Source organism: Arvicola amphibius, chromosome 12, assembly GCF_903992535.2.
Source record: "Arvicola amphibius chromosome 12, mArvAmp1.2, whole genome shotgun sequence".
Classification (NCBI taxonomy): Eukaryota; Metazoa; Chordata; class Mammalia; order Rodentia; family Cricetidae; genus Arvicola; species Arvicola amphibius.
The window spans coordinates 157471850-157482721 of NC_052058.2; the positions used below are offsets into that span (position 1 = coordinate 157471850).

A 10872-nucleotide genomic window follows, 5' to 3' on the forward strand; every position below is an offset into this window, starting at 1 on the left:
TAACAGGGACCTCTTTAAATTTGAAAGAATAAGGTCATTCATATTCAAGCCGACCCTGTCTTGATGAATGAAGTTATTCTCATCAATTCCTGGTGGGAAATTTGTCTCAAAGCAAAATTAGGGAGGGTAAGAGAGAGCGCTGCTTTTCAGTCTTGCAGTGGGAAGGGTCAAAATGTCTAAGAAAATGTTCTAGGCAAGGGGGGGTGTCAATGGTATGGGATCAAAGGCCCTAGGAAGCAATGGCTGCCCTCTGGATAGTGAGCGTATAGCCATTCGTGGGTTCTCTATGAAATAGTAAGGTGAGACCCTTGAGAACAACTTATTCCAGCTGGAATCAGAAATAGTAAAAAAACAACTGAGGAAATCAACAGGTGGGAGTCACCTGGAGCCCGGGGGAAGGAGGCTTCCTAGCTCCTGTTCTTAGTCGAGAGATCCATCGTAGAGGTCAATTCAGTTTTGTTAGGAAAAGTTAGCAGTCAATTTCTTCATCAAAAACATGGTTATTAGAAATGGGTGCCGGCTTTCTCCTGCTCCTGGCCTTCTAGATAACCACCCTAAATCCTCTCCCCCTCACAAGCCTGGGGACTAAGTACGACTATCTTCCTGACTTAACTTTCAGAGATAAGACCAGAAGCTTGGGGAAAGGCCAGTAAGGGTTTGAGTTTCTAGGACTTCAGGAAAGTATTTATGTGATCTCAAGATGTGAGGATGTTGCCTTTTACTGGACTGTAATGAGGTTGTATGAAGTATTTTTGGGGGGGATGGGGGGTTCAAGACAGGAGATTTGGAGCCTGTCCTGGAACTAGCTCTTGTAGACCAAGCTGGCCTCAAACTCCCAGAGATCCACCTGCTTCTGCCTCCCGAGTGCTGGGATTAAAGGTGTGCCCCACCCGTATCCTTAAATTCTTAAGTAAGACCGAATGAAGAAACTCACTCCTTTTTTTTTTTTTTTTTCAGCAGTTCAACAGGCAGAAGGCAAGACCTATTAGGGAATCTGGCCTGGCCTTCTGGTTCCTTCTCCCTCATTAAGTTTTCGTGGATTCTCTAGATTGGAAGCCCAGTTATCTTCTCTTATTATCTAAGCTCTCGCTTTAATGTCATCACCTGGTACCTTTTCCATCTAATGGAGCACAATGCGCAGTTGGTGGTGGTGGGTGCAGAGAGGGAAGTGGACTGTGTGCCCTGTGCCTCTTAAGTCACACGAGCCTTAGTCTGGCTCTAGATCACACGCATGGGAGATAAACCTAATAAGGCTATCCCCCTGGGGTTTTTTGGTCCCCAGAAATAATCCCTGGAGATGGGTGATAAATCATCAAAGTTAGTTTGGTATGTTGTAGCCAAATATTGAAAACATCTGGAAGAACTGGAAAGTCAGGAAGGGCTGATAACTTGGGTAAGATGTCAGGAGTTAGCTCACTCACAGACAGATGACAAAACCTAGGTTTTCCCTAAATGAAGTAGTAAGTTGATTTGTTTCTACCAGACAAAGCAGTTTGAGTGTCCATCACCCACAATTAAAGAGCTGCGAAATAGCTTTAAATGTAAGTATAACATAAATAGATCTTAATTCTTAGCCAGTTTTGGCCATGACAAGACTTTCATGAACCTTCTGTCAATTCAATATCCATTATTCACCTTTTATAGCACAGCTTCTCAAAGTGGCAAAATCATGTTTACTAGTGAACTATGTATGTGTATGAGTCCACACATATATGAAGCAGCCAGGTATGCTGGATCACACCTGTAAACCTCAGCAGGTAGGAGGCAGAGCCAGGAGGATTATGGTTTCAGGGCGATCTGGGCTGTACAGTGCAACCCTGTTGTTGCAAGAAACTGTCGCAAGAGACTGGGACTGTATCTTGGATGCCTGCTTAACCTTAAATCAGTCTCTAGAACTTTAAATTATACTTAGTAATATTCTTTCATCTGTCTATATACTTGTAACCTGTCTAGGTAACTGATAAACATCCATTAACTTAACTTAGAGTCAGTCCAAGTCTATAAGTTACCGGAAGGTTTGGGAAGATATCCCTTTAAACAGTGTGAAACAGTGTGTGTGTGTGTGTGTGTGTGTGTGCGTGTGTGTAAGCCAGATGTCAATGCCTGCTGTCTGCCTCTATTGTCCTCTGCCTCATTAATTAACATATTATTTTGAGACAATTTCTCATTGACCTTCATTTTGGTCAGACTTGTCACAGGAAGTCTTTGGGATTTGATTGGTTTTACTCCTCCCTCTGGGGCTGGAGTGACGGGCACATGCCAACACTCATTCCTATGTTGGAGATTTAAACCCAGGTCATTAGGGATGTACAGCAAACATTTTTTAACTCATCGAGCCACGTTCCAAGCCTTTTGGAAATTGTACTTCTCTATGTGGAAAATAGCTATCATATAAAACGTAATTACCGTAGAGCGCTGACAAGAGGCTCAGTGGACAATGGCACTACTTAGCATCAAGCTAACTGCCTGAGCTCAAGCCCTGAGACCCACGTGATTCTAGCAAGTTGTTCTCTGACCTCCACATGAGCTCCTTGATGTGCACACACACACACACACATGCGCGCATGCACACACACACACACACACACTAAAATAAAAACATAATTACTGCTGAACACTGTCATACGAATGATTTCATTTTGATTACTATACTTTAAATTTTCATAATCGTGTTTAGTGGTGCAATGCTACCTTATTCAATCAGTGAAGCCAAATGCATTTACTTTCCATAAAAATGAATGAAGAGCCTCAAGCTCAAATTCCCCTCGGTGCTGGAAAGGATTTCCTTTCATTGTTGCTGTGACTAAGAGTCTGTCACAAACAAGGAAGGGTTTATTTTGCCTCATGGTTTGAGGGTACAGCTCTTCAGAGCGGAGAAGCCATGCAGCAGGAGCATAGGGTGGCTGGTCATACTGCTTCAACCGTCGGGGCAAGAGAGAGACCACAGATGGTGCCTCATTTACTTTCTCCGTGTTATTCAGATTCAGACCCCAACCCGTGGGACAGTGCTCCTCATATTCTGGGTAGGCTTCCCTTTCTCACATCAACCTTTCTGGAACTGCTCTCAGACACACGCATTAGTGTGCTTTGATGGCCATTCTGAATCCGGTCAAGTTGATAGTGAAGAGTAAACGTAGAAAATGACTTTCTGTGAACCTATCATGTGCCAGCTACTTGTGGGCACTTTGCCCCATTCTAATTTAATCCTCCTAATATGTGCTCTGCACTGAGTACTTTATATACTTCCTTCTTAACTTTACTCCACTCGTGCATGGCAAATAGCACTGCCTCGCTTTATAGAGAAGACAACTGAGACTCTGTAAGCTTGTCCACTGATCTGATGTCATAATTCTGACCTACCCCCAATATCCTGTATCAGACAGCAGGATATAGTTCAATGACCTCGCAGAAATCTCAGGCCACATATTCTAGATACCAGGTTATGAATATGTCTCAAAGGAGGGGATCTACAGCAAGTGTTTAGCAGCGTGTTGTACCACACTAATAATCTAAGGTTCCCTTCCACCCTCAGTCATGTAAGTCCCAATAGAAGGTGACACTAGTAACTGGTGGGTTCCTGTATGCAAATGAGACTGAGGTTCCCATGGCACAGAAGATTGCTTTAATCTAGAACCACACTCAGCCCCACAGTCAGGAGCCAAGTGCTATCATGCAACAATAGGAATCACGTATGCCAGACACTCACTACTCCCACTGAAACCATGGGGTACAAACTTAATTTTTAAGATCACTGTCCCAAACTATGCCTTTTGCTAATATGTGTGTGTGTTCTCTGTGTGTATAATAACAGCCAAAACAAAAGAATTTTGATGCCTAATGTTTCCAACATGATGTGAAAAAGCACCCATATCCAAGACTTTAACTCCAGTAGCACAGACTCTGGGAGTCACAATTAATAAATGGGACCTCCTAAAACTGAGAAGCTTCTGTAAAGCAAAGGACATAGTCAACAAGACAAAACTACAGCCTACAGAATGGGAAAAGATCTTCACCAACCCCACATCATACAGAGGACTGATCTACAAAATAGTCAAAGAACTCAAGAAACTTGATATCAAACTACCAAATAATCAAATTAAAAATGGGATACAGATCTAAACAGAGAATTCTCAACAGAAGAATCTCAAATGGCCCAAAGATACTCAAAGAAATGCTCAACATACTTAGCCATCAGAGAAATTCAAATCAAAACAACTCTGAGAAACCATCTTACACCAATCAGAATGGCTGAGATCAAAAACACTGATGACATCTTATGCTGGAGAGGTTGTGGAGTAAGGGGAACACTCCTCCATTGCTGGTGGGAATGCAAACGTGAACAGCTGCTGTGGAAATCAATATGGCACTATCTCACAAAATTAGAAATCAGTCTACCTCAAGACCTAGAAATACCACTCTTGGGCAAGGATGCATACTCAGACCACAAGGACATTTTTTCAGTTGTGTTCATAGCAGCATTATCCATAATAGCCAGAACCTGGAAACAACCTAGATGCCCCTCAACTGAAGAGAAGATAAAGAAAATGTGATACATTTACACAATGCAGTACTACTCAGTGGATAAAAACCAATAACATCTTAAAATTTGCAGGCAAATGAATGGAACTAAAAAAAAAAAAAACCATTCTGAGTGAGGTAACCTAGACCCAGAAAGACAAAATAGTATGTACTCATAAGTGAGTATCAGAAAGCAAAGTATAACCAGCCTGCAGTCCACAGACCCAGAGAAGCTAGAATCAGCATCCAGAAGCAGATGGAGGCAGATGCAGAGATCCACATCTGACCACTGGGCCGAATTCCTGAATAAAATCAAAGAGAAGAGAGAAGCAATAATATGAACAAAGGGGTCAAGACCATGATGGGGAAACCCACAGAATCAGCTGACCCAAGCTAGTGGGAGCTCACTGACTCCCAGACTCACAACTGGAGAACCTGCAAAGAACTAAACTAGGCCCCCTGAATGCAAGTACAATGGTGTGTCTTGGGCAGTATGTGGAGCCACTGGTAGTGGGACCAGAATTTAACTCTAATGGATGAACTGAATTGTGGAGCCCATTCTTTATGAAGAGATACCTTGCTCAGTCTACGCACGGAGGGGAGGGGGAGGCTTGGTCCTGCTTCAATGAAGTGATGGGACAGACTCAGTTGACTTCCCAGGGGAGGCCTTACCCTCTGAGGAGATGAGGGTGGGATGGGGGGAAGGTGGGAGGAGTGGGAGGAGAAGGAGGAGGGGAAACTGGGATTGGTGTGTAAAAAACAAACAAATAAGAAAAAAGAGACTGTAGTTAGCTACCCTTGATGTTGGGAGGGAGGTAGAGACAGGCTGATGCTGCAGTTGAGGAAAGAAGGAGCTTTCTCACCTCTTCAGGAAAGCCAGTTCAGTGGTGAGAGCAGAGTGTTTTAAGACACACTTAAAGTTGCTTCACGCTTTGCAGACATGACCACATTTAATTATTGCCCACACATTATTATCCTCCTTAAATCACCTGTCAGAAGACAGGCACAGAATGATTTCAGTTCTTTGCCTAAATGCCACAGGGCTGGCAAATGCCAGTGGTAGGATTTGAAGCCAACAGAATCCAAAGACTGTCCTCTTTACTGATAGATTAAAAGCCTCTCCAGACAAAAATAATACAGAGGAGCACAGTAATCATGACCAGCCATGAATCACGCTTCCCGGTGCCCATGACTACTTGCAAAGTATCACCATGGACGTCATCAAGACATGGTGTAAATTGCTCCACTTTCTGAAGTTAAGATGCTTCTGTGACTCCCTTTGACTAACCAAAGTGACATAGTACAAGCTTGGGAGCCTAGACCTTTTCATAAGCTTTTATGCCCATTCTGTAAGGGTGCTGAGCCCATGACATCATGAGTAAGTACAGCCTGTTCTGGAAGAGGAGCGGTCACAGGCCACAGCACTGAGGCTCCCTAGTCCACAGCAAGCAGCACCTAGCACTTGAGCAACACCATTTGGAATGTCCTGTGTTCAGCCAAGTCCTGCCTGCAGCTACACCTGTGAGCCCAGACGAGACAAGTCAAAGCTCTAGTCATCCTGCAGTCAGAAAAGAAATAGCTGTTGTGAGGTGATTTCACCAGAGAACACACGTGGACACTCTTAAAGCCCAAGAGCAAGTCTGCATTACCAGCCAATGACTGCACGGTGAACTTACCCAAATCGTGTAGCCCCGAGCTTCACTGTTCCTTGCGTTGTATGCACAAAAACCACATCCTGGTCGCCACACTTCAGTTAGCAAGAACAGTTAGTGAGAAACTATGGGAGCCAAACAGCAAAGTTAGAACATGGAGGGACTTTCCTGGATCCTGGGACTATGGACTAGGTCTTGGATGGGTTAAGTTCCTGTTTTGCCAGGTGTTGGGGTCTACCTGCTGAGTTCTAATGTCAGAATGGTGCCTCCTCAAAGGAGTCACCTATGCTAAGGCAGTGTTTGACGCTGCGCTGTTCCCGCATGGAGAATTTGGTCTTGTTGGATCTATTTGTATCTGTCCATGCACAAACACCCATGTGGAAAAAAAAACCCACAATATTCGGAAAGACAAATAGAGGATTGTTTTGTGCTCAATTTCCATGTTAATCTGATCTGAAATTCATAAACCTGGGCTGTGGTCTCTGTGATGTTTTTCTAGCCCAGTGAGCGGTGTGAAGTCAAAGAAAGCAGTCTGGATAGATGGGATGGAAACAAGGGCAGAGCCAGCCAAAATCTTCACAAGTATTAAACGTTTCTGAAATGCTTGAGTCTTACCCATCGCCTCTTCAGAGAAGTCTGATTTTTCCCTCAAGAGCCGAAGAGACACAAATGAAACGAGACCTGCAGTTTTCCCCTTAAGAGAGAACCTTCTTTCTCTACAATGGCCTTCTGCCTGCTGCCTGGAAATCTCTCCAGCTAGAAGTGTTTATTTGTTCATGGTTTCAAAGCTAGGTTGGAAGAGAATGGAACAGACCTAAAAAAAAAAAAAAAAAAAAAAAAAAAAAAAAAAAAAAAACGCTTATGTGAGTTAACTATTAATTTGGAGAAAACAGTCTGCAGACTAAAATCAATCTAGAGTTGATCCAAAAGTTAACAGCTAAAAGAGCCAGAGCAAACACTCGGGCCAGTCTCTGAGGCTAACGTCTGGCAGGGAGCTCAGCACTGGGAAGGTGTACAGACCAGGAAGGCTTTCTCGGATCAGCTGTGCCCCTTACTTGGACTTAACTCCTAACAACCTGGGCTTCAGTTTACCTGCTGGTGAGGAACCTTAGCCGTAGGAGCAAGTGTTTGCAGAACTGATGGGAAACAGATGGGGGTGCCCTCTGAACGAGGCCGGGCCCAGCGGGGGCACGCTGAGTGACTGTGGTTCCATCACAACATAAAAGTTGCTATCAGGCAAGGCTGCTCAGAACAGCCTCGGATCCTTCTATGTTATCCGTCTTCGGAGCCCCACAGTGAACCTACAGGTTAGTGTCGTGTAATCCCCACTGATATGTTTTCCCACACGGATCTCGTAGAGGGGAAAGAACTAGACTTTGAGTAGGAGAAGCCATAAATCTTGGTTAATCCTCTTAAGGGCTGCGTGACTTGTGGCAAGGCAGGCGCCCTTCACATCTTCCCCTTTCCTCCTGTGTAAAGATTGAGCTTAGGATGTCTACCTGTCTTCATCTGTCACGTGTGAAAGTGCTTAGATACCAGGGGCGTCATCCAAGGTCACCTCCAGACAAGTAGTAATTCCTACCAAAATCCATAAAACAACAGCAAGAAAACCTCTCGAGCTAAATTAAACTGTTCAAGTCATATGGGTTATTATTATTATTTTACGTAGTCTCTCCTGGCCTCAAATCCTGGCTACTAAGCCAAGGGTGGCCTGGAGCTCCTGATCCTCCTGCCTCTACCTCTCAACGTGGGAATGACAGATGGACACCACAGTGCCTGGTTCATATGGACTGGAAATCAATTTAAAGTATAGTGAGAAGCTGGAAAGACAGTGAAAAACTCAGTTTTAGAGTACTTGCTTGGTGTGCACAAGAGCTGGGTTAGACCAGTACCACACACAAACACACACACATGCACACACACACACAGACACAAACACGCGCACACACACACAGTCACTCAGAGAGAGAGAGAGAGAGAGAGAGAGAGAGAGAGGGAGGGAGGGAGGGAGGGAGGGAGGGAGGGAGGGAGGGAGAGAGAGAGAGAGAGAGAGAGAGAGAGAGAGAGAGAGAGAGAGAGACTTTAAAAAGTCTAGTGAACTGGAAGGAGGTACAGTGCACTCTGACCCAAGGTCTGGTTAAAGAGGAAAAGCCATCCTGCATTAGCGCTAGGATGGGGGCATTCATATGCACCATCTGCTGTGTTGCCCTTCCTAGCTGATGGTTTGGCTGTGGGACCAGAGTTAAATATGAGACAAAGGGACTACATAGAGGGAAAGAGGCTGGCCAAGAACATGTGCTTTCTCTGTTGGTAAGCCTGGAGACAAGTACATCTGAACCATAGCTAGAGAGACAGCTATAGCTTGCCATTTCTCACACTGGGCAGCCAGGGGCTTCACTGACCGTGCAGAGGACATGGAATCAGCAAAGATGTCGTTGATTTATGGTTGAATCAAGCTTCATGAATTATGCTTAGTTGTGGTTTAGAGCCGGGCTGTCACACCATGTAGAAATATGGGCCTACAGGAGGGGACTTAAATGGCCAAAGAGAAATCTGAGTATCAATGTGATAATATTGAGTGAACAGACAGAAAACCCATGGAACCGAATCGAAGACCCGGATATTAATCCACACACTTTCGAACACCTGAGTTCTGATAAGGAAGCAAAAAAACAAATCAAATGGAAAAAAGAAAGCATATTTAACAAATGGTGCTGGCAGAACTGGATATCAACATGTAGAAGAATGAAAATAGATCCATATTAGATCCATATCTATCACCATGCACAAAACTCAAATCCAAATGGATCAAAGACCTCATCATAAAGCCAGCCACACTGAATCTCACAGAAGAGAAAGTGGGAAGTACACTTGAATGCATTGGTACATTATATATCCTAAATATAATCCTAGTAGCACAGACACTGAGAGAAACAATTAAAAATGGACTTCCTGAAACTGAGAAGCTTCTGTAAAGCAAAGAACACAGTCAGCAAGACAAAACAGCAGCCTACAGAATGGGAAAAGATCTTTACCAACCCCATATCAGACAGAGGACTGATCTCCAAAATATACAAAGAACTCAAGAAATTGGTCATCAGAAAAAAAACAATTAATCCAATAAAAAATTGGGGTACAGACCTAAACAGAGAACTCTCAACAGAGGAATCTAAAATGACTGAAAAACACTTAAGGAAATGCTCAGCATCTTTAGCCATCAGAGAAATGCAAATCAAAACAACTCTGAGATTTCATTTTACACCTGTAAGAATGGCCAAGATCAAAAACACCAATGACAACTTATGCTGTAGAGGTTGTGGGGTAAAGGGAACACTCCTGCATTGCTGGTGGGAGTGCAAACTGGTACAGCTCCTTTGCATATCAGTGTGGCGATTTCTCAGAAAATTAGGAAGCAACCTACCTCAAGATCCAGCAATAACTCTTTTGGGTATATGTCCAAAGGATGCTCAATCATACTTCAAGGACATGTGCTCAACTATGTTCTTAGCAGCATTGTTTGTTATAGCCAGAACCTGGAAACAACCTAATTGCCTCTTGACCAAAGATGGATAAGGAAAATGTGGTACATTTGCACAATGGAGTACTGCACAGTAGAAAAAAAACAATGACATGTTAAAATTTGTGGGCAAATGGATGGATCTAGAAAACATCATATTGAGTGAAGCAACCCGGATCCTGAAAAACAAATATCATATGTACTCACTCATAAGTGGCTTTTGGACATAAAGAAGAAAAAAACAGCCTACAAGTCATAATCCCAGAGAACCTAGACAATAATGAGGACCCTAAGAGAGACATACATGGATCTGATCTACATGGGAAGAAGAAAAAGACAAGATGTCCTGAGTAAATTGGGAACATGGGGACCATGGGAGAGGGGAGAAGGGGAGGGGAGAAGAGAAGGGAGCAGAGAAAAATATATAGCTCAATAAAAAAAATAAAAAGATAAATAAACATGCTTTTGAGAGAGAGAGAGAGAGAGCAGGCTTCCCAGTGATATCCACTGAACACAGCATAACAAGATTTAGTAAGACTGGGTACAAACTCTCATATCACGGCTGCATGTGACAATCCATAGGAGGTAAAGGGGCCCAAGAGAAGGCAAAAGAGTCAAAGACACCCCCACTGCCATTGTTGGGAGTCCCAAAAGAACACCAAGCTACACAAATATAACATAGCTGCAAAGGACCTATCTCAGACTCAGACATGATTTGCCTTTGTCACTCCTAGGAGCCCCTATGAGCCTGCTTAATTAATTTTACTGGCTGCATTTTCATGATGCCCAGGACCCCTCTTGCTCCTAAAGTCCTCCTCCTCCCTCTTTTGCAGCATTCCCCTGGCTTCATCTGGTGTTTGGCAATGAAATATAGTCTATCTGAGCATGATTTTGGGCAGACCGAATATGAATGGGCATGCCTTAGAAATATCCCCATGCTCCCCTGCTTTATTCTGCATACCAGGGGCTGCAGGTTGCATGCCCTGTGCCACCTCAGTTCTGTCTGGGCTGGTCAGTGGGAAGTGCTGAAGGGGAGTGTTGGATAGAAGGAAGGAAGGCAAGGGGTTGTCCTTTTCTGTCCTGCACCTAGCAGGTGCCTCTTCTCCCCTTGGGCCTTGGTGCCTACAGCCATGTTGTTCACTGTCTGGTTTCAGCCAATGAGCCTAACAGTTGGTGACATCACCT

The 10872-nt window shown here is 43.9% G+C and overlaps 1 long non-coding RNA gene across 1 annotated transcript in view; it reads right to left on the minus strand.

Annotated features, from left to right (window-relative positions):
* The window catches only part of LOC119802569, a 21972-nt gene extending 15051 nt beyond the window's left edge, over positions 1-6921 (minus strand). Inside the window, exons 1-2 of the long non-coding RNA XR_005283469.1 lie at positions 6786-6921; positions 6195-6295 (exon numbers count right to left, since the gene is read on the minus strand). This is a non-coding gene — a long non-coding RNA (uncharacterized LOC119802569). The remainder of the gene's footprint in view (positions 1-6194; positions 6296-6785) is intronic.
* Positions 6922-10872: the final 3951 nt, after the last annotated feature.